At 41.5% G+C, this 13,259-nt stretch overlaps 1 protein-coding gene across 15 annotated transcripts in view; it reads left to right on the top strand.

Moving 5' to 3' along the window:
- Nucleotides 1-13,259, top strand: part of MCTP1 (multiple C2 and transmembrane domain containing 1) — a 476,976-nt gene that overhangs the window by 105,157 nt on the left and 358,560 nt on the right. For 4 of the 15 annotated variants that reach the window (XM_073344525.1, XM_073344524.1, XM_073344520.1 and 1 more), the window contains one exon: nt 7,567-7,770. The exons of the other annotated variants lie outside the window; for them this stretch is intronic. The gene's annotated coding sequence lies outside the window, so the exon portion shown is untranslated. The remainder of the gene's footprint in view (nt 1-7,566; nt 7,771-13,259) is intronic. 15 annotated transcript variants of the gene reach the window in all.

Raw genomic sequence — 13,259 nt, 5'->3', positions numbered from 1 at the left:
TTGGTTGTTTGTTGAGGTATAATAGCTGTGAAACTTTAGTTCAAGGGAGAGGCTATGATTACATCTTTTTTTTTTTTTGCGTTGCGGGAGGAAGTTTAATGACTAACCTTCCTGTAACTCCCCCCACTCCCATCTGAGTTAATTTCTGTATGTTCATCTAATTAGATTGTAAACTCACTGGGGCAGGGACTGTCTTTTAACTTAGGCCATGTCTATATGTACAGCACTGCAGCAGCGCCTCTGTACCAATGCAGCTGTGCTGTTGCAGCACATCTGGTGAAGACGCTGTATCCTGACAGGAGAACGCTCTCCTGTTGGCATAATAAAACCACCTCTGCTAGCGACAGAAGCTATTTTGGCAGGAGAAGCTCTCCCACCAACATAGTGCTGTGCACACGAGCCCTTATGTTGGTGTAACTTATGTCGCTCTGAGGGGTGGCTTTTTCACACCCCTGCGTGACATAAGTTATGCTGACATAGATGGTAGTGTAGACATAGCCTTATTTAATGTGCTTTGGAAACCACCATGTACATTGATGCCTGGTATACAAAAAAGATATGCATACAATGTTTGTTCTAAAAGATACCAGCCAGTCAAGATGCCCAGTTTTCCATTATTTCACCTTTCCACCAACAGGTGGCATTAGCATGTAGTAAAGTGTGTGTTCAAGATATTTAAGTAGGGTTGTTAATAGTTGGCACCATCATGCAATCAAAAAGATAGACCACCACCTACATCAGGGCATTCTTGCTAGAATATTTGCCAGTATTTGACTGTGGTCAAATAATAGGTGGTCAATTGACTGATCAGTTGACGCTATTTGACTGGTCAGTTGACTGGCCTCCAAACCTGTGTGGCATACATTGAGCATATTCATCCTCAGCTCCTTATCCCAGCTGAACACTGTGGGGCATGTTTTGAAACAGGTGGACAGAAATGGGGCCATATGTATGTGGGGAGGTTTGGGGGATGGGCAGAGCTGAAGCTCTCCCTACATGCCCCACTGCACATCTGACCCCCTTATTTCTTCCCCACGCTCTCCTGAATTGCTCTCACCACCCCTTTCTTTCTAGACGCAGCAGAAAGGTGGGTGGGGGAGAAAGCGGGCTCAGCCTGGTATACCTTCCCCACTCACGCAATATGGGGTTCATTCCCCTGATCAGGAAGCAGTGGAGGGAATGGAGCACTGGAGCCTTCTCCCTTGGCCTGGTAGAGCAGACATGGGGAGAGACTGTGGGGAATGAGGGATATTTTTAGGAGAGAGGGGAGTGAGGGAAGAGGGTACTGAAGGCTCCACTTTCCTTCCCTGCATGTATATCATTGGAGGGGAAGGTGCCAAACTTTTCCCCCCTTATAATTCTCATCTGGTCCAGGATTTTATTTAGTGTAAAAAAATGTATTCAGCTAAGATGATGATGATGATGATTCAGCCTGGTGATTAGAGACGGATGGGAACTTTCCACTGAGGTGTTTTTTGGAAAATGTAATTGCTCTAAAATCAAAATCTTCTGGAAAATTTTAACTTTTCTTTGCCAAAATATTTTGATTTTTCTATTGGGAAAAATCAAAACAGTATAAAGAATGCTCTTTAGCTAAGCTTCATCCCCACATTATCCCCTTCTAGGGTAACAAAAGTCCAAGCAAACAAGATTCTTCTGCCCCTCCTGCTCCTCTTCAGCCTGCCTTCCTGTTTCAATTCTCAGCCTCTTCTGATCTACCTTTGTCTTTCCTGCTCCATTAGAGAGAGCTGACTCCTAGACTGCTTTGCTTGGAGTCCAGTTCATATAGGCTACCACTCACTGCAATTCCCCGCTTCCTGCAGACCTTATTATATGGCCTTCCACAAGGGCCTAACCTGATTCCTGTAGTTCGTCTCAGAGTTCTCTCAGCCCTTTTTATGAGGTCCAGGTGTTCATTAGGCTATCCCTTGATCCCCTTAGTCCCACCCACTCTGCTAATTATAGCGTAGGCAAGACTGGCCCTTTTCTCTATAAAGGGGCCTCTCACCCTCTGACAGTGGAAAATGGAGCGAGTGAGAGTGGTTATGTGCCTGGGTACACTGAAAGAGTTTTTATTAGAAAAGAAGCATAACATAAAGGAAAGAAAAATACAATTTAGAAAAAATACATCTTAAAAGAGCTAAAGTAAGAATACTAAAAGAGAGAGCTGGCTATTAAGTGGTTAACCTGCTAAACAGCTCACTTCCAAGTCATTGGCATAAGACGTCTATTTATATAGTAGTCAGTTATCAAATATTCTCAGAGAATGATAGTCTCTCAACAAGTCTCTTTTAATAAATAATGTAATAGTTATTTATAATAAAATGTAGAATACATTGGTATGTGAACAGTCGCCTGGATTTATGTAATCAAATTTGGTTTTGAAAAATTATTTAGGCTATATTGTATATCACTGTCCAAATTATATTCATACAGATGTTAGTTTATAGTGATTATTTGAGTAATGTAGCAATTGTAAAGGGAATAAAAATTTGTCACTGTTAACATTGTTGAATTCCAATCTTGTGATATTTCTTAACCATGAAGGATATACAGCACAGTATATTTTTCTGGGACTTTGGTATAATGTAAGTTGAAAATACAGATTTATTTCTTGTGTTTATCTTTAGCACTTTTAAAGCTTGACATTTTTGGAAAATATATTTTAAAAGGTTTTTTCCCCCCATATTAGTGTACAATGACTTAGAACCTTTAGCCAGAGCCCCTCAAACTGATTTTTGTCATATTTCACAAATTAAACTAGGGAAAAAAAGATTGATCAGAACCTGGATGATGAGGATCATTCTCTTCTGGCCTATGTCAATGAGGTTACACTGGCAGAGATTTCAGCCCTAAATCTCTAAAGAGACCATAGGTGATGCAGAAGGACTTGTCTGAGCTTCTAAATCACCCTCTTTCTTTTTGAGTCAGTACATGAACCAATACACTAGCATGAGAATGAGGAAGATGCTGTGGTGGTGAGGTGACATCTTTTAGTTGTGTTGTGTAAGTTCTGGATGCTTATGTCCAATACCACATTCCTAATAGTTTTTGTGTTGATATTTATTTTATTTATTTGAAAGAGCAGGGATGTTTGCCTCAGTGCCCTATTCAAATGTCCATTTAGGTAATTCCTTACCTATAATTTCCCCTCCAAAGTTTCATTTGGATAAGATTCTTTGCTCTCATCTTGTTCAGTGCTGCTGTTGTAGAGCTGGCTGCATTTCATTAGTGTCTCAGGTGGTTCCTATATATTGACTTGTAAAGTCTTTTGGGATAAAGTCTTTTCTGGATGAAAAATGCAATAATCAGTTCCTTTACTAGTACACCATTCAGATGCGCCAAACTGACACTGAAGATGGTTACACTTTTTGACTTTCAAAGAAGTATGTCTACCCTTATCTTGAAACACCCAACCCACAGCTTTTTAGGTTTATGGAGAAAGTATATTGGCTTATTATAGATCTTGGAGCTCAGTGGCCTGATCCTTCTCTCCATTACTTAAGTTTTATACCACTGCAACTCCAAAGGAGTCTCACTGGCAAAAAATTGCTTTAACATAATGGTGAACCAGGCCACAAGACCCCAAATTTTTCTAAGTCAGTGTGATTTACATAGATACATATCAACTTAAAATATCATATTACACTACTATATTATTATTATTATTATTTATTAGCCATATATTTGAAAGTCAGGAAATGTACCTACAGGTTAAAAAAGACCAACTAAATGTAGTAATCTAAAAGTTGCAGATAAGTCTCCAGCATGACTGTTACCTCTGTGCGCTCACCCTTACTCTTCTTTCTGCCCAGTGAAAGAAATGAAGTCCGTGATGATCCCTTTTGTACCTGTGGTGCAAAGTGGTTGGGATACCAGTCTAACTGGCCTCCTCAGGATCCCCTTGCCCCAGGGGAATCCCAGCATGGGATACCATTAGAATCAGAGGTGGGCATAAAGCCACCTTTGCATGTGCATACTTCCCTCTGGGCTAAGCTGACCATTGCTCTGGTATGGCCCATTATATGGCTCTGTCTTCTCTTTTTGTGTATATAAAAAAGAATATAGTACTTTGTTGTAATGTGTTATTACCTTTCTGGCCTATATCATGGTTTGGAACATACAACGTATGACGAATTGTGGGATATGTATGTATTCTCTGAGACTGTGAACCCTATGTATCTGTGCCAGACTGCCAACTCCATTTTGAATGTGCAGTCTTGCCTTCTCTGTTGGTCTGCTTGCCTCCATGCAGGGTCGTCCCTAGGGGGGTGCCGGGCCCGGGACATAGGTGCTGAGTTTCTAATCTGCTGGGGGGTGCTCTCCCTGGCTCCGCTAAGGCCCCACCCCTGCCCTGTTTCTTCCTTCCCAGCCTCTTCCACAACAAGTTCCGTTTCCTCCCCGAAGCATGCTGTGCCTTGCTCCTCCCCCCCCCCCCAGCACCTCCTGACGCCACAGGCGAAACATCTGAGCCATGGTAGGTACTGAGAGGGAGTGGGAGGCACTGAACAGTAGGGCCTGTTGGTGGGCAGGAGGTGCTTGGGGGAGGTTCTGGCAAGGGGGCTCCTTGCCCACCTGCTGGTCTGCTGCTCACCTCCCCATTCGCCTCTTCACCCTGCTCGCCTCCCCATTTGCCTCTTCACCCTGCTTGCAATCTCACTGCTGGAAAAACATAAGTACAGCACACTGTTTTATAAGCCCCTACAAAACCCACAAACTTGTACCAGGATTGGGCTATTTAAGACACTGCCTTCAGTTGCCTTTCTGATTACACAAGCTTACACCAGTGTTGCAAAATATGCAGTCTTGGTCAGCCTAGCCAAGCTCTTATTAGACCAAAGGAAAAACGGGAGAGAGAGGAAAGAGAAGAAATAAGGTAGGGAAGGAAAAGATACATTGAGGTGTGTGTGGTGGGGAGGGAGAGACATTCTCACATCCCAGATTGTGTGTGGGATTTGGTTGGAGGTGGCAATGTCATCTGGGTTCTTCTTTCTGTGGCCCAGTCTGGTCAGGATATCTCCTAATCCTGAGAGAAGCCACAGTGGCATCACACTGGACCTCAGGGTCCCAGGAGACAGTGGAGGTGGCAGACATGATGGTGAAGTTGGCTTCTTCCCCTTCTCTTGCCTTTTAGTCAGCAGATATCACAGTAGCCAGATTTTCCCTACAAACTCTCTTTTTTGAGGACCCCAAAAGGTGAATACCAATATGAACATCCTCCAACTGCTTCCAATACTCCACTTCTCCCAGGACACTAGCCACCCTGCCTCTGTGACTTGCTCTTTGTATCTGCTCCCCTAAAAGGCATGAAAACCTCCCGGGCTGGTTGACGTATAAGTTTCCCCAACTGGAGAATTACAGCAGCTTTACCACATTGCTCTCTACACCATCACTGCCCATCTGATTTATGACGTACCCATGTAATGCTTAAATATATAGTATTTGCATGTGCGAATACATCAAGATAGAGTATCACATGCTGGGATCTGTAGTTAAGAGACCTCTCAAGCTGCATTGTAGATCTCTAAGGCTGTATATTGGCCACTTGCCTCTCCCTGAGACTGCTACTCTTTTAATAGTGTTTGCTTTTTTTAAAAAAAATTACCTATGCCATTTGGATTTTTTTTTTGTGCTTTTGAGTTTTGGGTCTGAAATAAGTAATTTGAAAAATAGTGGTGTTCATGACAGATGTCCAGCTAAAAGACTGAGATTTGGATGGTTACAAATTATTTCTAATCAGGCTGTAATGTCCCCTTGTGTCCAATGTTCCATTGCTATGGAATAAACCTGTCATGTCCCAAAGAAATGTTACATTTCAGTAACACCCCAGCCAAGAACAACAAACCTTTTTAGATCTATTTTTCAAACATTTCTACTTTTACACAAAAGGCTCTGTCCTGCAGAATGTATTCTTCTCAGAATGTTCTATTTCTCTATCAAGTAGAGATGCTGTTTGTCAGGCATCCCCTTTGTGCCAAATTAATCCAAGTTAATGGTATAACTTAATTTGTCATGGTCTCATTCAAATATTCCCATTGTATTTTGTGTAGGAGAGCACAAAAACGCATCCTACATGCAACAGAATGCTGCAGTCCTTGGGATTTTTTTAATGCAAGTTAGAGACAGAGAAACTTCAATCCATCACAGGAGTTGCATAGAATCATAGGACTGGAATGGACCTCGAGAGGTTGTCTAGTCCTATGATTGCACTCATGGTAAAACTAAGTAATATTAGATCATTTCTGACAGGTGCTTGTCTAACCTGCTCTTAAAAATCTCCAGTGATGGAAATTCCACAACCTCCCTAGGCAATTTATTTCAGTGCTTAAACACCCTGATAGTTAGGAAGTTTTTCCTAATCTCCAACCTAAACCTCCCTTCTGCAGTTTAAGCCCATTGCTTCTTGTCCTATCCTCAGAGGTTAAGAACAACATTTTTTTCTCCCTCCTCTTGTCACAACCTTTTACATACTTTGAAAATGGTTATCATGTCCCCTCTCATTTTTCTCTTTTCCAGACTAAACAAACCCATTTTTTTCAATCTTCCCTCAGAAGTCATGTTTTCTAGACCTTTAATCATTTTTGTTGTTCTGGACTTTCTCCAATTTGTCCACATCTTTCCTGAAGTGTGGCACCCAGAACTGGACACAATTTTCCGGTTGAGGTCATATCAGTGAAGAATAGAGCAGAAGAATTACTTCTTGTGTCTTGCTTACAACACTCCTGCTGATACATCCCAGAATGTTGTTTGCTTTTAGCAGAACTTTATGGAGTTTATTGCACAATTTCTAGTAGATGATTAAGATTTAAACTTTGAACCATTATTTTCACAATTGACACTAACTTTTCAGTAGTTATGTTATCTCACCAAAATCCTATGTACTTAATGCTTAAGAGAATTACTTAATAAGATGCATATTAGAGATGGACTACCCTGTTCAGGCAAAGTAAGACATGAACCATTGCTTATCACCTGAATTGAACTGGAATTGTTTTTTTAAACTATGGATTAGTTCAGAAGTTAATCCCTCCAATATACACCCCCTAGCTCACTCCCCAGCCATGTGCTTTACCTGAAGAAGGTTCAGCATGCCTTGTAGAATCTCTGTTGGGCCCAGATGCTGCCCCTTTTAAATCTCCTACTACTCTAGGGCTTTCTTTGAGTCAGGCCATAAAGTGAACACTGTGATTCAGAAGCCTTGGAAAAAAATCAAATCTTTTGTGGTGTGGAGCTCCCTTTCAAGATGTGCCATGCATTCTGGGGCATCATCACTAAGGGGGAAACAGGATAGCAATGTAGTTAAGTAGAGCAGCAGGTGCCAACTGAGAGAATGCAGGGCCTTGCAGTCAGGCTAGTTGCTGTAAATAAAGAGGGATATAGGAGGAGGCTGTGCTACTGAAGAAGAGCTGCCACCAAAAGGATGAGTTTCCTTGATCATTTGACAAAGATCATGCAGCTGAAGAAATTATGAATGGATCATAGATCATGAGGAACCAAGGCCATTTGAGGAGGGAAGATTTTGGAAGGTTGTGGGAGGATTCTCACCTTATGTAAATCTTATTTAAGGCTGTGGAGTAAGGCAAACAGGACTCTCCTCCATTGCCTACCCAAGAAGAAAGATTGCTGAAAATACCTGAAGAGAGAAAGGAACTAATCTGAGGGGAAAGACATGAGTGAGTCCAGACTGAGACAGGGGTCCAGTCTGTAAGACGACATAACTGGAACTCTAAGCCACAGAAACTCAGCAACTTGCCTAAAACAACATTTAGGGTGAGAAATTATTTCTTGAAACCAGTCTCTTTAAGATCTTAAGCTTCATATGCGTGTTTTGTTTTATTTGCTTGGTAAATTGCTTTGTTCTGTTTTCTATCCCTTATAAGCATGTAAAATCTGTCTCTCGTAGTTGTTAAACTCATTTCTTGTTAATAACATAACCCAGTTTGTGCAATCCATATCTGTGGGGGAGGGGAGAATCTGTGCATATCTCTCTTCACATTGAGGGAGGGAGCAAATTTTTATGAGCTTGCGCTGTGCAGATCTTTCTATACAGCGCAAGACAATATTATCTGGGGTTTACCTCTCCACAGTGGGTGTGCATGTGAGTGCGGGGTGAATCCTCTCACACAGATCTGACTGCAGTCTGTGTCTGCAGCTGGGTGTGGTCTTGCCTGGGTATGTGCTGCAAAGGGGTGTGAGAGCCTGGCACAGCAACCCAGTGCAAGGGAAACCCAGGCTGGCAGGGGTGGGACCCCAGCACATCAGGTGGCATTCCAGAAGGGGGGTCCAACCTGTCTCAGATTTGTTCTGAAATGATTGGTAGTTTTTTAAATTTTGTTTTTCTAAAACAAAGCTTCAGTGCAAGAGAGAAGATAGTAAGAATGCAGTAAAGTTAAAAATTGTACTTAGACAACTCTTTGTTAAAAGAATCAAGAACTTTAAGGCAACAGATTGATTTGTGAAGTAAGGAATAGCTAGTGTTGGGATAGAAGTGCAAAGAGATGGGGAAAGGACATGATTGATGGGCTCTTTGTTAACAAAATAATACATGAACATAATTCTCTCAAAAATTAGCTTTTATTTAGAAATAAGGTTGCTCAAATGCATTTACTATTGATACAATCACTAGGAATCAAGGAAATCACTAGTTAATATGATCTTAGCATCCAGACCAACCTCATATTACATACTTCTCCACCCTAACATCTAAATACCCAGAAACATTCAGACTACTCAGCTCCACACAGAGCTCCATTTGAAATCCAAAATATAACCAACTACGGTGCACACATGTCATAATTCCTCATAATTGCACTCAAATCCTCAAATTTAACTGAGACTTTAAGATCTATCCCCGACAGACGTGTGCAATGGTCTGTAATGTGTTAGTTACTTTTTCATGTAAAATTATCTTCAAAGTCCATCTTTTCTCTAGGGCATTTGGGGAGTGCTTAGAAGAGATTAAATTAGAGGGGTTAGTATGAAATGTTTATGTGCCTTTTGGAGGGGAATTTCATTGTGTGTGGGGGGGTGATTTATGGTTCTAATGTTGGCAAGTGGGTATTTATTATCTTTTTGTGTGGGAAGAGGAGTCTTTGTTAACTTTTTTTTTTTTAATTACAGGAGGACATCCAGGCGTAGATCATTTATTATTTATTTCTATTTATTAAATTAGCCAATAATGATGATGAGCAAACTATGTAGTTGCAATCCAGCTAGTAGGCAGCAGCACTGACAGTAGTTGATTATAGAGCTCTGATTTAAAAATAAATGAACATATAAATAAAATGGTGAATTGTCTAGCTGACTTCTCAAAACAGTTTATTTTTACAGGAGGCCCAAAACTGTAATAGCAGGTGCATTATAGGTCCAGATTCGGGGTTTCTTTTGGATAAAGCTGTACATAGAAGCTTTCAGAGCAGTTTCTTGAATTGTTTGGCTTTCTGTACAGCTGTCAGCTGGTTACTCATAACCATTAAAATTCACTAATTTCACTCCTACAGCCACCTGAAACCTAGGTAGAGGAAAAAATGAATTATGATCATTCTCTTTGAATGTATCAAATGATATTGTGCTTGACACATTAAATAAAAAGTTGTCAGGACCACAAAAAGAACCTATTCTACATTAATGAAAAATAATAAAGAACTGAGAAAAGCATGGCTAGTTTAGCTTTTCGCAGTGTGATGAGTTCTTTGAAGTGTATGACTCTCTTTGACTTAACTTTGTTGTTCTAGTTAACAATTAATAAAATATCCCCTTACTGGACTCTTCATAACTCCTGGACATCTGTGTTGCAGTATTGCGAGCTCACAATTTAATTAATTTATTGTTGTTTGTTTCTTAATGCCTCAGCTATTTAAATTGTGATTATGTAAAAATCTCAGCTTTATAATTAGAAAGAAAAGGCAAGTTTCTAGCCTTCGTGTTTGTGGAGATGACTGAAAACATAACCTAAGTGCTCAAAACCCAAAAGGCAAACAAACAGTCCTGCCCCACAATTTATAATTCCATGATTTTCTTTTAAAGTCAGTCTTGTGATTTGCAGGTTGGGATGAGTCATGATTTTTGAATATTTTGAGTTGGCAATATTGATTTTATACTAATATGCTTGCTTCAGAAGCAGATTTGTCATGAAAATTAAGAACAGGAGGCCAATAGAGAACTGGCCTGCTAAAAAATGTGCAGAAGTGAGAAATACAATAAGGTGCATGAGACACGGTACCTATCTACCATGAGATCAACCAGCAAAGAGAGAAGGAGGACTTGTGGCACCTTAGAGACTAACAAATTTATTTGAGCATAAGCTTTTGTGAGCTACAGCTCACTTCAACAGACTAATACGGCTGCTACTCTGAAATCTAGCAAAGAGAGGTCATCAGTAGAGCTGGCTGGGAAACAAGATTTCATTTCCATGAAAAATTTAGAATTTTTATCAGTAACTTTAGTAGCTTGAATTGGGATAAAAACCAAAACCTTTCTATTTTTATCCCACAAAATTTTTCTTGGAACTGAAATTCCATAATTTTGTTTTAGAAACATCAAAACATTCTCACAGCAGAAATGGGTTGGTATTTCCAAAAAAATATACTGGCTGGGAGCCTTAGCTCTGTACCAAGGAGCAGGGGCTGGGCAGAAAGGGGTGTTTCAAGTTGTTGAGAGCCAAGTAATTTTATTTAAAAAATTACTAAAAATTACACTAGAGAAACAAAGGGTGGACCAAATGTTAATAACTCTCTCTCCATGCCATTTCAGGGCTATGGCTCCCACTATTTTAGTCACAAGTGGTTCTTTGCCTGCCTTAGGGAATGCTATGATTTACAAACAAGGAAAATAATTAGTTACAGTTAGTATGATTAATTTTTTTTTCCTTTAACACAAACAATGTTTACTTCAGTTACAGCCTCTTCTGTATACATCTCTGTAGGCAGTGTTCAACAGAGATTGAATATTTTTCTAAAATATATGTAATAAATTGCTATGATGGAGAATCCACCACCACACTTTGGTAAAATATTCCAAGGGTTAATTACCCTCACTTAAAAATTTACATCTTATTCCATTCTGAATTTTTCTAGCTTTCACTTCCTGCTGTTGGATCATGTTATATCTTTCTTTGCTAGATTGAAGAGAGGGTCTATCAAGATAACCAAAGTACCTTATTCCCAAAACTCAGAGAGTCTTGTTTTAGTGTATCATATCACCATTTAGGATTGGTGAATCTTGTTTGGTAAATCATGGATAACCTAGACAGTTTACAAATGGGCAAAGTAATCTTAACTAAATTCTATGAAACAGAAAAGGTTGTTTTTTTTAAAATCAGCTATTTAAAAGAAGTTATTGAAGCAGTGGTCCTAAAACAAGCAATTAATGACTATTGGGAATCCTAAATCCCAGTTAAACTGAGAAACAGTGGATTTATCAAGGCTAGCTGATGGTTCATCTTCAGTAATACACGGTCTAATCACTTTAATGTTCAACAGTTCTTCTTCGAGAGATATCCCTGTGGGTGCTCCACCTCAGGTCACGGTGCGTCCCAGCGCCTTTGATCGGAGATTTCTACAGCAGTACCCCTACAGGCCGCGCAAGCGCTCTGCCTGCATCGCAAGCTGTCAATGTTTGAATAAAGAAAAGAAGTACTTGTGGCACCTTAGAGACTAACAATTTATTTAATGCTCAAATAAATTGGTTAGCCTCTAAGGTGCCACAAGTCCTCCTTTTCTTTTTGCGAATACAGACTAACACGGCTGCTACTCTGAAACCAGTGTTTGAATAGCGCGTGCACGGCCGGGACTCCTCAGTTCCTTCTCTACCGTTCCCAGCTGGAGATGGAGTTCAGCAGTCCTCTCAGATTTACTCATAGATAGTTCTGTTTCTCAGTTTAAGTTAGATAGTTTAGTTTTAGAGTTACTATTTAAGAAAAATAGTTTAGTTTTTAGAGTTGTTTGTTTAAAAAACAAAACAAAAACCTCGGCTACAGACATGCCTGGCTCCCCTGGCTTCAAGAGATGTGCCTCCTGCAACGAGGCCATCCCTATCTCAGATGGTCATTCACATCCCTATCTCAGATGGTCATTCACAGTGTGTACGCTGTTTGGAGGAGTCTCATGTACCCCAAAACTGCATCCACTGTAATAAGCTTAAAGTGCGAACTCGCAAGAGCAGGGAGCTCAGACTGAAACTGCTCCTCTTAGAAAAGTCCCTCAGACCCTCGTCTGACCCTGGCCAGCAAAGCTCTTTAAAACCCTCAAGGGAGAAAAGTAAAACAAAGAAACAGCCAGCTTCCTCCCCTGCCCAGGGGCCGCTCCTCAGCAAAAAAGTCTCAAATGACTTCCACCTCACCAGTGCTCGCAGCTCCATGGCTCAGCACTTCTAACTCTGCAGGCACCTCAGGCACCGACTGTCAGTTGGCTGCTCAGCTTCCTGGTGCTGAGGCTCAGGGCTTTCAGTTGCCCGCCTCCTACAGCTCTCCCTCAGCAACTTTTGACAGCACGGGGCCGAGCGCTGTCACGGTGCAGAGAGCACAAGCAGAGATCACGGCACCACTGTTTGATCTTGTGGAGCTGCTTTCTCACCCTCCGCAGCCGATGCTCCTGACACCGAGCCACCTCATGTCACCTGGCTGCCTGCCCGCCAGTGCCCATGTCTGAGGCACCTACTCCTGTGGCACAGTATGCACCCCCCAGTGCAACCTTCGGTCCGCAGATTCTGCCTGCACCAATAGCAGCTGCACCAGCTCCACTTCAGTTAACCCGTACTCCTCTCCTGCCTTATTATTTGGCACCTGGAGTCATTGCACCGCCTCAGTTTTTACATCCAGGGGATTTAAGAGTGTCACATACCCCTCAATCTCCACTACTCAGCACCGATTTATCACCGGGACCTTCAGCACCCTATCTGCAGAACTCCCCTACCGCTCCAAGCCTCTCAAGTGGAGAAGAGGAGGAGGAGGAAGGGGACAATGACTATATGTTTTCCTTACAGTATTCCTCCTAGGTTTGCTTACCTACAAGTGGGAGATGCACTATATCACACTCGTCCTATCCTAGTGGCTACCCACACTGGTATGGCAACCCCTGGATGGGACTTTTCTGGGCAATGGCCACACTGGGGTCCATGGAACTACACCACAGCACAATCGAGTGTTCACTCTGCCACCCGTAGAAAAGCTGTCAGGCGCTCACCTATGCTTTCTCACATGGATAGGCAGATAAGACCTGAAGTAGCCGCTCCGCCTGCACAGGACATCGCTCCCCATCCTA

The sequence above is a fragment of the Lepidochelys kempii genome, chromosome 5 (assembly GCF_965140265.1).
Source record: "Lepidochelys kempii isolate rLepKem1 chromosome 5, rLepKem1.hap2, whole genome shotgun sequence".
In the NCBI taxonomy this organism is placed as follows: domain Eukaryota; kingdom Metazoa; phylum Chordata; order Testudines; family Cheloniidae; genus Lepidochelys; species Lepidochelys kempii.
Note: the sequence above shows the minus strand (reverse complement) of the source record. Positions and strands in the feature narration are given on the sequence as shown.